Genomic DNA, 19,394 nt, shown 5'->3' with positions numbered 1-19,394 from the left:
GACATCTATAGTGACATTTAATATAGCGTTCTGCTCTGTTGCCATCAGGGAAAGGGAGATGTACATTTAGGAGGATGCAAAGGAGATGCATAATAGTCATCCCGTCCAGAACTGTAAACAGTAAATACCTAGAACTCTAATGTATCACCGCCATTCAAAACATTGACTTTAAAGTAATATAAAGTCCCTGACCATAATAGCTTTTAGCGATTGTGGAGTCCACCTAGCAGAACAATGTCAATTCCAAGAAGCGATCTATGGTTTCTGCCATAGGAGAATGCAAGGATTAGTTGTGGAAATAAAACGGTTAACACTACACTGCCATGCAGGAATAAAGACTTCAAAGGTTCATTGAAGATCAAAAGTGATTTTTATTTTACACGTTTCGAAGCAGGAAAGCTCCTTCTTCAGGAGTAAGTCACAGATGTACATCATGTGAGTTATTCCCGAAGAAGGAGTTTTCCTGCTCTGAAATGACTAGTATAAAAAAAAATCACTTTTGATCTTCAATGAACTTTCGACAATTTTGTTCCTGCAGGGCAACGCTGTGTTAACCCTTCCATTTCCAGAACTGATCCTAATTATCTTCTATAGGGACTACAGCAGTCAGATACTCTATATTCATGCGTATATTGTAGTTGTGACTTTCACCACTACCTCAGGTGAGCGAAACGCACCCAAGCTGCATATTACCCCCACCCGGGTAAGACCCTATATGTGCCTTTTTGTCTTTTCAGCTCCTACAATATATGAGAATTCCAAGCAGGCATAACTTTCTTCAGGAAATGACAGCTAGGTCTGTGTCATCAATTTGCAAAAGATAGTATAATCCACGTGGTAAAGCAGCCTTTATGTTATACTTGGAAATGCAGGAGATTATTTTTTATACAGACTGACAATTAGTTGCATACGTATAACTGTGATGTTTTCAGTGCATTTTTGCATGTGTTTTTCATGCATTTGGGGTGCAAAAAGGCTGACAAAATCACTGACAGAATTGACATGCTGCAGTTTATTTTCTGCACCACATCTGCAAGGCAAAGATAAATAATATGTGCACAACACTTCAGTATTCTCATTGGCATAGATGGCATAACGATAGAAATGCAGATTTATGACAAAATTGCACTCAAAAACTCATCAAAAACACACTATGCACACAGTCTAAGAGATTAATGGGTACAGAAAGCAATAGATGAGGATGATGAGACCAGGCAATTCTTAGGCATACAGTCTAGCTACCAGAAAGAGGATCACAAGAAGGAGGAAGCCTTGTTCATATTAGTCAGTTTGCTTTTCCCACTCAAGCAAGGGATGCAGCTTCAAGTTCTGATGGAGAGTTGTTTTTCTTTCTCAAATTATTGTCTGAATGGAGGAAGCGGACAGATAACTATAGATAAGGACAATAATGGTGATGATAACAATAATCAGGCATTACTTGATGATGCAACTTGATTACCAGAAACATGAGTGCAAAGTAGAGAGGTATAAGGACATCTTGAGCTTGCTGTGATTACCGGACAGCTTGCGTTTCCCAAATTATAAGGTTATGGTGTTTTCATGTACTAATAAAATTCCATAATTTTTAGTCTATTTGAGCCTTGATGTCCATGACTTATATCTCTCTGCAAAGCCTACAAACTGCAAAAGATTTGTTGGATGGCTGTGTGGAAAAGGCTGACCGAAATTATACCATTGGGCATTGTGAGTTTCTGGCTATCAAGATGGTGCTCGAGAAATGGTGACATCTACTGGAGGATGCCATCTCTCCAGTAGTAATATACACAGATTATTATTACCTTCTGTAGTCCACCCAGTGATTTAATCTTTGTCAAGCCAGGTCAGCACTTTTCTTCACTCATTTTAACTTCAAATCACATTATCAGCCTGCGGAGAAAAATGTCAAAGCTGATACCCTGTTTTGTTCCTTTAATGTGGCCTATTCCCTGTAGTACAGTTTTTTGTGACATGCAAGCACACGTTATCTAAATGACACTAATTTCAGATTACATTTTATGTAGAAAAAAAAATATTTTGCTGGCTTGCTGCTTTCTAGTGCATTAATACAAAAAGACAAAAAAGGGTAATTCAAATTCAGCATAGCAAATGCCAGCTACACTATATCTTTGATCAATCACACTATGCTTGACACTTCTTCTGCTGTCACCTGTCCAATATTTCTCTCCCATATCGATTAAACTACTGATCTTTTTCAGTGATAAAGTTGTATAACACACTACTGTCTGGATTATTTCTCCAATGTTTTAGGACTTTCTCACCCTATCTGTATTGCTGAGCTGGCAGCTCTGACATGCTCTCGGTATACTTATTCACTGTAAAATGGCTTCTGCAGTCCTTTTCTCATCTTTTATACAGTCTCAGATAGATCCATTTAACTGGCTCAGCATACTATGTGATGTGATAGCTGCAAGACATTATGGTGAAGACTGCATAGCCAAGCCTGAGGTCATGTAAGCCATCTATGGTTGATGTAATCTTCTACAATGTGTAAAATTCTAACATTTTTCTTTCCAAATTGCTTAAATTACAAATTGTTCAAATTTACTAGGTCCTATAAAATTCATACATTTTGAGACAAATTTGATTTGGTTTGTAACAATTTTCTCATTTTGCATAAGAATGCTTCTAGATTTTTTGCTTACGCCAAAATTCCTATCCTGGCCCGCGGCATCAAAATAGAGTGGGCGTGGACGGACTGTTGATGGCGCAGGCTGCATGAGGGAGTAGCTATGTGCAAAATCTCTCCTATCTGACAAATTGACTTGGAAGAACTCTGCTGTGAAGATGACCAGAGGGAGATCCAGAAAAGGAGGCTCCCAGGCTAAGGTGATGGAATTTTTTCTCAGAACACTGACAGAATATCTTTGTCACAGGAATTAATGGCAGCAAATTAAAAACAAACATTGGGATCTTTAAGACAGGTCCCAATGGAATGTCTGGATTAGAGGTATCCCAGAGACTGTAGCTGACTTGGACTTGGATTCCTATTTCATAAACTCTTGCAATAGTTTAGGTGAATAGCTTGGATCTAATGGTGGTCGGAATTCATAGGCTGCCTAAACCCAGAGGTCTAAATTCAGCACTTCCAAAGGATACACTTGCCAGATTTCACTTTTTTAAGATAAAAACAGAGCAGTCTTCTTTTCTGCTCTGTTCTGTACTGGGGGGCGGGATTGGCGACTTCATACTGATTAACAGCTGGCTCTTCGTTACCTAACTGGGCAAAAACTGTAAAAAAAAACTATGCTTTGTCACCAAATGCCAAAAAAAGGAAATGAATAGTGAAAAAAAGCCACATGTAAATAAATATTGTACTGCTGAAAATATTATCTTGTTTTGCTAAAATCAAGCCACCACACAGCTCCATGAGCAAAAGAATAAAGAAGCTATAGCTCTCAGAAAAGAGCAATGAAATACAGTTAATAGTTTTAATAGCGTAAAAGCATCAAAACATAAAATATATATATTTATATATTAAATTATATATAAATGTACTGACCCAAAGAATAGAGCTGTCTAATCACTATTACAACACGATGAATGGTGACAAAAAAATTATGTGAGTCTGCCTCACAAAAAGCAGAATAAAATGTGATTAGAAAACATCATGTGACCCAAAATGGTAGCAATAAAAACTCCAACTCATCCTGCAAAAACACAGGTCCTCACATGACATTGTGGGCAGAAAAATAACAAAAACTATAGCCTTCAAAATTCAATGATGTAAAAAAAAAAAAAAGATATTTTGTAAAAAAGCAGTTTTTATAGTGTAAAGGCCCCTTACACGGGACGATATATTGGGCGATCTCATGAGCGACGTGACACGCCCAGATTGTATTTACGATTTGCCGGTATCACACATAGGTCATTTATTTTCTGTCACACGTAACTATCTCAAAATCGACGCCTCAGCGATCAACGATATATTGTTGGACCCAGGCGGTCGTTTGAATGCTGTTCGTCGTTGGCAGGGTGTCAAACGGAGCAATATGTCAGCTGCGTCCCCAAAAGCGAACAATTTTTTAAAAATGAATGATGTGTCAGCAATCCACGATTTTCATCCTATTTGCGATCGTAGGTGTCACACGCAACGACGTCGCAAACGATGCCGTACGTGCGTCACGGAATCCGTGACCCCGATGACATATCGCCTGATATATCATCTCGTGTGCTCCCACTAGCCAGTTTCCTACTCCACACTGATGAGGGGCAAATACCCCGAAACAGCTGTCTGTGGATGGATACCATGTTTTGGCATAGGCGGTTTCCTTGACTGGAGACTGCCCTTCCCGTGGTTGTTCCTTCCCGGTGAAAGACCTGGCTAGTTTCCTGCCAGCGTTGAGCCATGTGATGGTGTTTCCGCGGCAGTCCTGTTTTGCATATTTTCCCAGGGGGCCTTGTTCTAGAATCACTGCGTGGAGAAACACGTGATGGTGTCTCTGTGGTGCTGGATGTTGATCTCCCTAAGGTCAATCATTTTTGCTTATGTAGTCTTTTACTAGGCATTGCTCCCACTAGCCAGTTTCCTACTCCACACTGATGAGGGGCAAATATCCCGAAACAGCTGTCTGTGGATGGATACCATGTTTTGGCATAGGCGGTTTCCTTGACTGGAGACTGCCCTTCCCGTGGTTGTTCCTTCCAGGTGAAAGACCTGGCTAGTTTCCTGCCAGCGTTGAGACATGTGATGGTGTTTCCGCGGCAGTCCTGTTTTGCATATTTTCCCAGGGGGCCTTGTTCTAGAATCACTGCGTGGAGAAACACGTGATGGTGTCTCTGTGGTGCTGAATGTTGATCTCCCTAAGGTCAATCATTTTTGCTTATGTAGTCTTTTACTAGGCAATGCTCCCACTAGCCAGTTTCCTACTCCACACTGATGAGGGGCAAATATCCCGAAACAGCTGTCTGTGGATGGATACCATGTTTTGGCATAGGCGGTTTCCTTGACTGGAGACTGCCCTTCCCGTGGTTGTTCCTTCCCGGTGAAAGACCTGGCTAGTTTCCTGCCAGCATTGACACATGTGATGATGTTTCCGCGGCAGTCCTGTTTTGCATATTTTCCGAGGGGGCCTTGTTCTGGAAGCACTGCGTTGAGAAACACGGGATGATGTCTCCGTGGTGCTGGATGTTGATCTCCCTAAGGTCAATCATCTTTGCTTATATAACTTTTATTTAAGGGAATAAAAATTAAAAGTTTAAAAATTATTAAATTTTCAAAATTTTAGCCATATTTCTGATATTTTCACAAATATACGCTAAAAGAAATCGTTTGAAATTTACTATCATTACGAAGTACATTATATCACGAAGAATCACCAGGATCCGTTGAAGCATTCCAAAGTTATTACTTCATAAAATGACACTGGTCAAAATTGAAAAAAATGGCCTTGGTCAGGAAGGTGAAAACCAGGCTGGTGGGGGAGATGGGGAAGGGGTTAAGCAGTATGTTTTGGAGGGAGATGATAAAATTCAAATGTGATCTTGTACGTGTTTAAGATACACACTTATTGAACCAAGACAATAACATCACATTAAAGTTTTCCAATAATATTAGCTGCTAATGGCCCTTCCAGATAATATGGGTGTGGTGGGGGGGCAGTATGTGTTAAACATATACTGGCATTTAAGATTCTTTCTTGAATATGTCATACTCAGAGTTGGTTCCTAATAATATTATGTTCTAAAATAGTAATATATAGTATATCCATTAGCTACAATATGTTCTCCAAACGAAGCACAATTCAGATTTTTTGCAAAAGTGCTCTAAAAAATTAAAACTATAGCGCAGGATCCAATAATTATATATGGGGACTTTAATATAGAAGTCTTTAAGAAAATAGATTGTATGTCCAAGTCTCATTCGAGACCTCATGAGTTAAAAGACATGATTAATGAAGAGAGTTTACATGATATTGGGTGCTTCCATCATACAAATGAAAGGGAATGATAATATAAGGCATTCAACATATTCTCATATAGATTAAACAGGCCTGCAAGGGTAAAATTGATTGAAAAGAAAGAGGTGATTTTAATATACTTTCAATCACTGAACTACACTCCCTGACAGAAGTTCTGTCGCTTATCAATGTTATGTAAATATAAGCTTATAATCTGACTTTAATTTCATTCATTGGTTTCATAAATTATTGTTTTGAAAGCTGAAACCCTCCCAAATTTGGTTTAGGTTATGAAAATAAAGTTGATGCAAAGCTGAAATATTGATCATTTAATGAACACTGAAAGGTCAGATTTTGTCAAGACAAAAGTTTCGTTGCCTTGTCATATAATGAACCCAATCCTAGTTTACATCCTCACCTGTGCTCACTAAATGATCAGTTAATTAGTGGGTGGGTATAAAAAGAAACCCAGCACCCCAGACCTTCAAATGAACTGCAACTTGACCTCTGACAACATGCCAAAAATCCACCCTGTGACCAAAGCCTTGATTATCAAGAGGCTGAAGACCAGATCCACTGCAGAGGTGGCTGGCACATTTAATGTTTCTAAGCATCAGGTGCAAAGAATTAAAATAAGATTTGAAAAGACTGGAGATGTTTTTGACAAGCCCAGGTCTGGCAGACCCCGCAAAACAACTGCTCAGGAGGAATGTTTGTTGATTAGAAAATCCAAAGCCAGCTCCTCTTCCACTGCAGCAGAGCTCCAACAGGCCTGGTCACCTCAAGTCCCTGTATCAACTAGAACAGTTTGTAGGATTCTGTCTTGAAATGGATGGTTGAATCAGTGCCCAGAAGCCAGCACTAAACAAAAGGCAATTCAAAAACCGTGCTGCATTTGCCTAGTCCCTCAGCCTGCTTAACAGATGGATGCTGGAAAAATGGCAGAAGGTGGATTTCTCTGATGAATCTTCAGTTGAATTACACCACAGCTGCTGCAAATACTGAAGGAGACCTACTGGAGCCTGTATGGATCGAAAATACACCCAGAAAACAGTTAAGTTTGGTGGTGGAAAGATCATGGTCTTGGGTTACATTCAGTATGGGTGTGAGCGAAACATTTGCAATGTGGAACACAATATCAATAGCCTAAAATATCAAGAAGTATTAGGTACCTCTTACATTCTGAATCATAAAAGGGGTAAAATTCTGCAGCAGGATGGTGCTTCATCTCATACATCCATCTCTGCAACAAAGTTCCTCCTGGCAAAGAAGATCAAGGTACTCAAGGACTGGCCAGCCCAGTCACCAGACATGAACATCATTGAGCATGTTTGGTGTAGGATGAAAGAGGAAGCTTGGAAGACAAAACTAAAGAATATAGATGAACTCTGGGAGGCATTTAAGACTGCATTCTTTGCTATTTCTGATAACTTCATCAATAAATTGTATGAATCATTGTTCAACCGCATGGATGCAGTCCTTCAAGCTCATGGAAGTCACACAAAATATTAAATATGGCTCTAATAGCACCACAACTTCATTCACCAATGTTATGCAACATATCTTTGTATTAGAAGTTAATTATTTGTTTGAATTTCACATTACTTTCTGTGGGCGACAAAACTTTTGTCTTGCCAAAATCTGACCTTTCTGTGTTCATTAAATGATCAATATTTCAGATTTGCATCAACTTTATTTTCATAACCTAAACCAAATTTGGGAGGGTTTCAGCTTTCAAACGAGTAATTTATAAAACCAATGGATGAATTTAAAGTCAGGTTATAAGCTTTTATTTGCATAACATGGATAAGCGACAGAACTTCTATCAGGGAGTGTAAGTAAAAATATTGAAAAAATGTAATTGCTTTTACTTTTTTCACAAAAACTGTCTCCATAGGCTTTTTCTTGCACTATACTATTACCCCATTACGTAACCTTTGGTGGATGATTTTAGTGTCATTATCAACACCTAATTTAGAAGATTTAGAAGATGAAGAGCAGGATTCTGAAGAAAACTTTCACGCTAGTCCCAATGAGCGACGACTTTTTTCACAGCTCAGATTAAATAATTTAGTCAGAGACTTGGACCTTCCTAAACATTCTGCAGAACTTTTAGGATCTAGATTAAAGGAAAATAATCTGATAGCTCCTAATGCATGTTTTTTCATGGTACAGAAGCAGACAAAAGGAATTCCTTCCATACTTTTCTCAAGATGGTGTTCTAGAAGCAGACAAAAGGAATTCCTTCCATACTTTTCTCAAGATGGTGTTCTAGAAGCAGACAAAAGGAATTCCTTCCATACTTTTCTCAAGATGGTGTTCTAGAAGCAGACAAAAGGAATTCCTTCCATACTTTTCTCAAGATGGTGTTCTAGTGTATTGCAGTGAAGTTCCTGTGCTGATGGACACTGCACTTACAGATCTCCTGCCCTCGCTTACTATTTTCCATTTGCTGACTATCTCCTGTATCTGACAGACATGTCCCTGAGACATCAATGATGTCTCAGTCTTAAGGTGGTTTTACACACTGCAACATCGCAAACGACATCGCTGTAACGTCACCGGTTTTGTGACGTTATAGCGACCTCCCCAGCGACATTGCAGTGTGTGAAACACATCAGCGACCTGGCCCCTGCTGTGAAGTTGTGATCGCTACAAATCGTTCAGGACCATTCTTAGGTCCTTTGTTTCCCGCTGTGCAGCATGCATCGCTAGAAAGTTTCAGTGTGTAAAGGGGACTTTACAGCGACTTCCCTTTCAAAAAGCTGCTTTACAACGTCCCCAACAACCAGCTAGGTCGCTCTGCAGGTCCGGATCGCTGTTGCGTCGTTGGCCAGATCTGCCTGTTTGACAGCTCACCAGCGACTCAACAGAGACTTGGGGAGGTCGCTATAACGTCACAAAACCGGTGACGATACAGCGATGTCCTTTGCGATGTTGCAGTGTGTAAACCCAGCTTTAGACAAGAGACAAGCAGCAGGTGTGGAATAGGGGGAGAGCCAGGAGAGCTTTAAGTCCAGTGTCCACCAACTGCACATGCAACTAATTATCATGCAATTTCAACTAACAATTTCTCTAAAACAGCAAAATGGATTTCTACAGTAGTGAAGTTAAAAAGGTTGAACCAAAGAAAGGAAATATTCAGCTCACCCTTCTTTACTCCAGGATCACACCACCGATGCATGGAAAACGCCCTGGGGAAAGGCACATTCAGCAGAAAGAAAAATCCAGCATTGCATGGAGGAGATGTATAGATAAAACTATGAAAATTTATTGAATCCAGTAAAATCGTAGATACATAGGGGAACACAGGGACACAGGGACACAGGGTGAAACAGCTACTGTCCCTGTGTTCCCCTATGTATCTAAGATTTTACTGGATTCAATAAATTTTCATAGTTTTATCTATACATCTCCTCCATGCAAAGTTAAAAAGGTTGTCCACACATTTTACATTGATGGCCTACCCTTTGGATAAGTCATCAATGTAACACTCCGCACCACTGCCGATCAGCTTTTCTTGGTGCCGGCAGCAGGCAGCCAGAAATGCTAAGTTTGCCTTGTCAATTGGTCAACTGATAGTGACCGCTGCTGGGCACTGTTCCTTCATCTCCCATTCAAATCAACAGTAGGCAGATGTGAAGTACCTGGTCATGGCCGCTTTCTAAAGACAGGGCAACTCTGGAACTGAGCATTTCTTGCCGCTGCTGGCACCAAGAACAGCTGATCGGCAAGGTGCTGGTTGTTGGACCCTGGACGATCATACATTGATGTCCTATACTAAGGATAGACCATGATTGTAAAAGAAATGGATAACTTCATTAAGGATTTAATCAGCATGAAAGTGTTTTTACATACATACCATTAGTTTGGGGTATCCTGATGACAGTTTCTCTTTAATGTTTTTACAAATATACAAAGAAAAGGGGTTAAAAAAAATTAACATCTATCACAACATAATCATACTTTTATGAGAGCAGCCTATTAATAAAAACTTGTTATGAGATTTTGACATTCACTGCTCTGAAAATTTACTTTGACAAGAACATTTATGACAAACCCAATTTCAACAAGAGCTTCACTATAGGATAAAATAACCTGAATTTGTCCTCCAAACACAAATTAAATGAAGCAGCAGGTTCACAGCACTTCACCCGAACCTATATGAAAATATCAGCAGCAACTGAAAAACAATATTTGTGGAAATATTAATAATATCTTTCTGTCTTTGACATTCTTAACATGATTTAGTAAATTACGTGATTCAATCATCAGTGAAAGGATGTCCAGCCTTTTTAACTTCAAATAGTTTACGCAAAATAAGCTTCTTATTTTTTTTAACTGTACAGTTACAATTGTTAGTATGTAGGATATATATGCAGGGGTGTATATATATAGAAGAAAGGGAGCTCTATCACTTAAGCGGGCTTTACACGCTGCGACATCACTAGCATTTGCTGGCGATGTCGAGCACGACAGCACCCGCCCCCGTCGTACGGCCGATATGTGGTGATCGCTGCTGTAGCGAACATTATCGCTACCGCAGCGTCACACGCATATACCTGCTCTGCGACGTCGCTCTGGTCGGCAAACTACCTCCTTTCTAAGGGGGAGGTTTGTGCATCACAGCGACGTCACACGGCAGGCGTCCAATAGAAGCAGAGGGGCGGAGATGAGCGGCACGTAACATCCCTCCCACTAAGTGCTAAGTTTTTTCACCAGATAAAAAGAACCAAGCCATTCCTTTATTGCCCTTTTAATGAACAGTTCCTTTGCAGAAGAGTGGACATTATTAAATAAAAAATGCAATGCCATAATTACTATTTTTCTTCATCCACCTTCTAAAAAATAAAATAAAAGTGATCAATAATAAATTACATGTATCACAAAATGACTCCAATGAAACCACCAAATAATCCTTAAAAAACAAGTTATTGATAAATAAAAAAAATTTAAGGCTCTCAGAATATGGTGTCACAAAAATATTCTAAAACTAGTCTAACTGCCTTGTAGGGCAAATAAAATATGTCATCTCTCAAATAACCTATTGTTTAAATGAAGGTTTTGTGTTACATGGTTTTTTGGCAATGTTTTTTTTCCATATCACAATCTTTATTAAAAGAAAATTGGTAGTCTTGACCATTTTATCACTGGCCACTGAGGGTTTTTTTAAACTCATACTTCCTATCATTTCAAAAAGAGTTTACAGTTTCCTTACCATTCAAATGCAGGGCTTCAATTACTAATTACACCACTAAACACTATTGATAAGACAGAGGCCACCATAATCACAAAAGACAATGTCACAACTGACCCTGTACCCTCACCCTCATTTCACACTGACTATTCCACATGCTCATTTCTTTTTAATGGCCTTCAGCTGATCTTGAGCCATGGTGACTTGATGGAAGAACGATCTGTAGGAAGACTGATCTTGTGCAAGCCTAGATAAGTCCACTAGGGTCTTCTCCACCATTATCTTGAGAGTATCAAGCCAATGGTTTGTGGGTCTTCTTCTTCACCTTGTTTCATCTATTTTTCCAACAATGATGTTTTTCTCTTATGATTACTCTCTTTGTATGATGTGTCCAAAGTAGGTAAGTTGCAGCTCGAGTTACATGTCTGGCTTGATTTGTTCCAAAATTGATTTGTTTGTTCCTTTTGCCATCCATGGTATTGATAACATTCTTCTCTAGCCCCACATTTCAAAGGCATGGATTTATCTTCTGTCTTGTTTCTTTCTCGTCCAAGTATCCCATCCATATGTGACTACAGAAAAGACCAGACTATGTAGGAGCCATGTCTCCATCACCAGGGAACTGTTCCTTAATTTGAGGACCTTGTCCAGCGACATCTTTGTTGATTTCCCATCGCTATTCTCCTATTGACCTCCGGTGTCATTGATTCATCGTATATACACATATATTGTATACACACACTCTACACGCGTGCACTCAGATATAAATAAACAATATAAGCATCATTTTGTAATGTGTTTGTAATTTTATATCCTGCTAAAATAATGCTAACAAAATAAAACTTACCTTCAGTGCTGAACACCAACCAAATACTAACATATAGTGCCCAAGTAATACCAAAATATACTAGTATTCAGTACCTACACAGTGCAAACCATATAATACCAATGTACAGTACCCAATATTACAAACCAAATAATAATGATTTACAGTGTCCATATATTAACAACATTACAAATACCAACATAGAATACCCAAATATTATTAATATATGGTCCCCAAATAAGACTAATTTACAGGGCCCATGTATTACAAACCAAATAATGCATTCAGTGCTCAAATAATACAAACCATAGAACACCAATATACAATACCCAAATAATACCAACATACAATGCCCAAGCAATTCAGTAGTGGCAATAGTAAAATACAGTATGTGAAAAAAAGGAATTATCTCACCCAACTAATGGTTCAGGGTTCAGCTGCGGATACAAATACAAAGAGCAAAGCAAAAACATGATGTAATCATTGCAAACATATCCAATACCGATTCCATACATTTCCGGTGAGGTGGATCCTCTAAGCTCTGGTGCTGCAGCACGGCCTTCAATGCTCCACATGTTCAAAACACAATTGTCGAATTGCACTGCTTTTCCAATTTCACTGCACTTGGAATTTATTTCCCCTTTTTCCACATGTTCATTAGATGCTTCAATACAAAAGACAAGATCAAAATCTGTTCATTGAAGATTATAGAAAAAGGTGTGCTTCAGCTCACCACCACAAGGTAAATTTCAAGAGGAGAATCCGGACGGTGCTCGCTGGATGAGAGAGGCTGTAAGTGATCAAACAAAGGCGGATCCCCGGCACAGGACGTCTATGAAAAAATTCAGAAGTGTAGATAAAACTTCACATTTATTTTAAGAATAAAAAGAGTAAAACATAACTCCTCCGATCAATGCGTTTCAAACGCGATCGTCCTTAGTCATGATGATCACCTAATCATGACTAAGAACGATCGCGTCTGAAACGCGTTGATCGTCGAAGTTATATTTTACTCTTTTTATTCTTTAAGTTTTATCTACACTTCTGAATTTTTTCATGGACCTACTGTGCCAGGGATCCACATTGAAGATTATGTACTTGTGTATTATCTGAAACAACAGGAATTAAGGCTTTAATTCTGCACAGAAATTAAATGTTGCTAAAATTTTGACCAGATCTACCAAAGTGGTCAGATCTGGAGAAGAGCTGAGGTAGGACTGGGTTTGGCAAAACCTTCCCAAAATATTAATAAAAAATGGCAGTGTACATTCTTCCATGACTTGGGCAACATTCCTGGAGAGGCACACATATGGGGCCGGCCACTTATAAGATGCACCTGAATTAAGTGAACTGCAACTTGTAATGAATTCAGGTGCATCCTATTTCTTCATGCCCTTAATTAAGACTGGAATACTACATGCCAAATTTAATCCCTTCATGACATATAATGGAATCATATGTCGAGCATTCATCTTTCCCTGCACATGACAGCTTATTTAATCAGCCATCATGTACCTCTAATAGGAGCAGGTGCTAGACTGTTAAATACCACTGTCAATGTCTGACAGTGGGATTTAACACTCGCTGTTAGGGGGGCTTGTCATTCCCTGCTCCCATCGGCGTGCCCATGAGGTGATGGAGGGACACTGATGGGCTGTCATGTTAGCCAGGGGTCAGCTGATGACCCCTGTATTTGTCATTATGATCCTCCTGTGAATGCCGGCTACAAGCTTGTTTTCATAGGAGTTTATGATGTCTGCTGTACAAAGTAATTCTAATGCACTGCTCTTATAGCAGAAGCAATCGGGTGATCGCACTTTCAAAATCCCTGAGGGGACTATTAAATTCAGCAAAAAGTGAAAAAAAGTGTGGGGGTTAGCGTTCCCCTACATGTTCCTGTTGTATGGACTGTCTGAGCTCCAACTGTACTCTGACTAAAACCTGGGGTAATGGCAGTTAGGTGCACTAAGACTCCGCTCACCAGACTACTCTGCCCAGTAACAAGCTCATTTGGGCCTTTAACTTTTGATGTAAAAGTATATGCCTCATACCTCAAGTAAATAATGTAAACTACTGTTAATGACTATAAATAACTTTGATAGTACCCAATTCTGGGGTACTACAAATGCAGCCCCCTCAGCCCTCCATATAAAATAATGCTCTCCCCATAACCCTCCATATAATAAAATGTATAAAATGTACACCCCATAGTCCTCTACAAAGAATAATGAACCCCAAACTCATCAATATGGGTATAATGCACACTCCATAGTCCTCCATATAGAATAAAGCATACCTCATAGTTCTCTATATAAAATAATGGACACCCCATAGTCGTCCGTATATTATTATGGCCACCAATGTACTCATTAATGAAAAAAATACTCACCTCCCATCATTCTCCTGCTGCTCTGGTCTCTGTGGTCTCTGTCTGCAGCTCTGCACATCTCAGCACAGCGGTCTGTAACGTCATCATGATCACTGTGCTTAGACGTCAGATGCCAAGGTAGAATGGAGGAGGGAACATTAGTGGAGCATTCCTTTCATCATTCGTTTCAACTGTATCGGCATTCAGGATGCTGATACAGTTGAAGAGGTGGAGGGCCGGATGCCAGTACTTGCACTGGCCAGGGCCCCCTCGACTCACAAGCCCCATAGCAATCCCTTGGACTGCCGCCATTGGCAGTACGCCACTGCTTATACTGCTATATTGATGGGAAAGTAAAAAAGTTATGTCTATCGGGAGAAGGGAAGGAAAAAATGAAGATAAAAAATGGAAAATAGACATGGCATGAAGGGGTTAATGAATCAGGGTCTTAAAGTCTAAAAAAAAACTGTATATGTGATGCCCTGGACTAGCCAGGTTGTCACAGACAGGCCCTTGCACAAACACCCATCCCCTAACAAGGTAACAGCAGCCAACCTTAAATCCCTGAGTCACCCCTCTCAGGTCTTGATGTTCACACCAGGGGGCGGAGCCAGGTGGTTGGCCACGCCCACCGAGGAGTTCGGATAGCCTGAGGTGGGAAAACACAACAGATCTATTAGGGAGGAGAGTGGAGTAATAGGAAAGGAGTAAACGTCTGTCAGGGATCTGTGTCGTAGATTGGATACCCTATGGCCAGGAGGCAGACGGTGGTTGCCACCTGCAGGAGACGGGAAGACGGCTGGTGGAACCGTAAGGGAACGGGACAGGGTAGTGGCCCGCTGGTACCGGACCGGGAAACTGACTGGAAACCGGAGCACCAGGAGGGGTACTCAGACCCAGAACGAGGCCCAGAAGCCACTGGACTGAGTCAAAATCACTGATTGGGATCTGGACCTTAGATTCTTTCCCACCCAAGTCCCGACTGAAGACAACAGCCCAACGAGGGGGATAGAAAGCCACCGTTCAGGCAGAGAAATCCCACAGGCCAGCGTCTGCGGGCAAACAGGCTCTCCTGGCACACACAAAGCCGGGGAGCGGACTACCATCACTGAGGCATAGGCAGTCAAAATCTACAAAACGAGGTGCATGAGAAAGGCGGGAACCACCGAACCAGGTGGGGGACCAGACGTAGCCGGCTGCGGGCACCGACCATCATCTTTTTAATAGAACAAAAGGAGACAGAGCAGCACTCACCGATATCCTGGGACTATTTTATTTTTCAATGCTGACAGGTGAGACGGACATGAGGGAATGCAGGGAGGGGAGCACGAGCACGTCCTCGTGCTCCCCTCCCTGCATTCCCTCATGTCCGTCTCACCTGTCAGCATTGAAAAATAAAATAGTCCCAGGATATCGGTGAGTGCTGCCCTGTCTCCTTTTGTTCTATGGATATACTTGTTTAAATTGGGCAATAGCACCTCGGTAAGGGACTTTGTTGGATCCATCAAGATTAGACAAAATGCTTTTCCGTGACATCTGAAAGCAAATGGATGTAATCAAGGAAACTTCACACTGAACTGTGTTTGGGACAGAAACATCACACTACCTCCAGTATAGGTAAGCAGTGCGGTGCACAATCCTTTTTTATTTTTCTAAGTGACCATCATCTTTTTAGTTTACCAGAGACTCCGGTGTATCTGTCATAGTGAGTACAACAGTGCCCTCGGGCCGTGCACCGCACTAACACACCCGCACCTCGCAACAACCGGGCCCAATCCATGGGTGGTGTCACGAACTTAAATCCCTAAACACTTCGGCCCCGGCTGTGAACCTCCCCACCGAAGACGACCCCCCTCACGTAGCGCCAGCTTCCCTTCAGAGTGACGTGACCTCCGGGTCCGGAGGCGCTTGAGCCACCCACTGATGAGCCCGGATCTGAGCGGCTCGGCTGCCAGCCGAGCCCCGGGGCGGTACACATACAGTATGAAAATTGCAAGATTTCTTATTTTTATTGAAGACTAATATGGAAAAATGAAATGCAAAATATTTTTGAAAAATGCATTAAATTTACAAACCTGAACTAAATAATAGGTCATTTTTCTGATGACTCTTTCTTCAACAAGTCATGTATCCCACTGTGAACACTGTATATTTAAAAAAAGCAAAAATTTCAGAATGCAGAAAAATGTATTTAATAAAAAAAATACAGAGGTTAAAATTCAGACATCAATCATCATATACAAAATCCATAAAAAACAATGTAGATCTACACGTTTCAGATGAGAGCCATTCTTAGTCATCTATATATATAATTGCCTTATTCTGTCTGTCTGTCTGTCTGTCTGTCTATCTGTCTGTCTATCTGTCTGTCTGTCATGCTCCGAAATTGTGTCCTTACGGTGACACAAAGCTGATTGGCCGCTGGGCTCGCCATGGCCCCGCCCCCCCACACGGATTGGCCTCTCGCCCCGGCTCTCTGCAGGCCCCGCCCCCCTCACGCAATGCACGCTCGCTCTGGCCTAACTGACACGGGGCTCCGATTCCCAGGTGAGTACACACACACATCAGATCACACTCACTCTCACACACACCTCACACATCACATCTACACATCACATCCACACATCACAACATGCTGGGATATCGCTTGCTTCTACACCGGCTCCGTCAGGATCCCGGCAGCGCCACACATAACCTTGCGATGCTGGGATCGTAACGGAGGCCGTGAAAGCTGGTAACCATTATACACATCGGGTAACTAAGGTCCCTTAGTTACCCGATGTGTATCATAGTTACCAGTGTACACCGGCTCACACTCACTCTCATACACACCTCACACACACATCACATCGCATCCACACATCAAGGTCCTGCAGCTGCGGAACATACATAACATAACAGCACACACACACACAAATCAGATCACACTCACACATACCTCACACATCACATCGCATCCAAATACTCACAACATCCTGGGATATCGCTTGCTTCTCGGCGGCGATATTGTGCTGTGAGCTTCCAGGACCTGACGGAGGATCACATGGCCAGAAGCATGTGATATCCCCGGATGTTGTGAGTATCAGCGCGTATGTGCAATATCATCAGTATCTGTGTGTGTGAGTGTATGCGATCCGGTGTGTGTGAGTGGATGCGATCGGTTGTTTGTGTGAGTGGATGCGATCGGTTGTGTGTGTGAGTGGATGCGATCGGTTGTGTGTGTGAGTGCATGCGATCGGTTGTGTGTGTGAGTGGATGCGATCGGTTGTGTGTGTGAGTGGATGCGATCGGTTGTGTGGGTGAGTGGATGCGATCGGTTGTGTGGGTGAGTGGATGCGATCGGGTGTGGGTGAGTGTCGGCAGAGGAGCACGGCGTGCTGGAGGAGGCTGGGAGCAGAGAGGCTGATCTTGGGGAAGGCTGGGAGGGGGAGGCTGATGCTGAGGGAGGCTGGAAGGAGAGAGGCTGAGCAAACGTGCTCCATCCGCCATACTGCGCACTCCCCATCGTGCTGCATCCCCCATGCTGCGCACTCCCAAACGTGCTCCATCCGCCATGCTGCGCACTCCCCATCGTGCTCTATCCGCCATGCTGCACACTCCCAAACGTGCTCCATCCGCCATGCTGCGCACTCCCAAACGTGCTCCATCCGCCATACTGCGCACTCCCCATCGTGCTCTATCCGCCATGCTGCACACTCCCAAACGTGCTCCATCCCCCATGCTGCGCACTCCCAAACGTGCTCCATCCGCCATGCTGCGCACTCCCCATCGTGCTCTATCCGCCATGCTGCACACTCTCAAACGTGCTCCATCCCCCATGCTGCGCACTCCCAAACGTGCTCCATCCGCCATGCTGCGCACTCCCCATCGTGCTCTATCCGCCATGCTGCACACTCCCAAAAGTGCTCCATCCGCCATGCTGCGCACTCCCAAACGTGCTCCATCCGCCATGCTGCGCACCCCCCATCATGCTCCATCCGCCATGCTGCGCACTCCCAAACGTGCTCCATCCGCCATGCTGCGCACTCCCAAACGTGCTCCATCCGCCATGCTGCACACTCCCAAACGTGGTCCATCCGCCATGCTGCGCACTCCCAAACGTGGTCCATCCGCCATGCTGCGCACTCCCAAACGTGGTCCATCCACCATGCTGCGCACTCCCAAACGTGCTCCATCCGCCATACTGCGCACTCCCAAACGTGCTCCATCCGCCATACTGCGCACTCCCCATCGTGCACCATCCGGCATGCTGCGCACTCCCAAGCGGATGGAGCATGATGGGGGGTGCGCAGCATGGCGGATGGAGCACGTTTGGGAGTGCGCAGCATGGCGGATGGAGCACGTTTGGGAGTGCGCAGCATGACGGATGGAGCACGTTTGGGAGTGCGCAGCATGACGGATGGAGCACGTTTGGGAGTGCGCAGCATGCCGGATGGTGCACGATGGGGAGTGCGCAGTATGGCGGATGGAGCACGTTTGGGAGTGCGCAGTATGGCGGATGGAGCACGTTTGGGAGTGCGCAGCATGGCGGATGGAGCACGTTTGGGAGTGCGCAGCATGGCGGATGGATCACGTTTGGGAGTGCGCAGCATGGCGGATGGATCACGTTTGGGAGTGCGCAGCATGGCGGATGGAGCACGTTTGGGAGTGCGCAGCATGGCGGATGGAGCACGTTTGGGAGTGCGCAGCATGGCGGATGGAGCACGTTTGGGAGTGCGCAGCATGCCAGATGGAGCACGTTTGGGAGTGCGCAGCATGCCAGATGGAGCACGTTTGGGAGTGCGCAGCATGGCGGATGGAGCACGTTTGGGAGTGCGCAGCATGGGGGATGCAGCACGATGGGGGGTGCGCAGCATGGGGGATGGAGCACGATGGGAGGTGCACACCTCCCCCAACACACACACACACGCGCACTGCACAACACACACACACTAGGAATCACAAACAACGCCCTACACAGACACCCACACACACAGACAACGCTGCACACACAAATATACGCACATACTGCATAACACACACATTGCTCAAAACATACCTCCCCCCAAAACACACCACACACACACAAACCGCGCAACACACACA

Source organism: Anomaloglossus baeobatrachus, chromosome 2, assembly GCF_048569485.1.
Source record: "Anomaloglossus baeobatrachus isolate aAnoBae1 chromosome 2, aAnoBae1.hap1, whole genome shotgun sequence".
Taxonomy (NCBI): domain Eukaryota; kingdom Metazoa; phylum Chordata; class Amphibia; order Anura; family Aromobatidae; genus Anomaloglossus; species Anomaloglossus baeobatrachus.
This window is presented reverse-complemented; position numbering follows the sequence as displayed.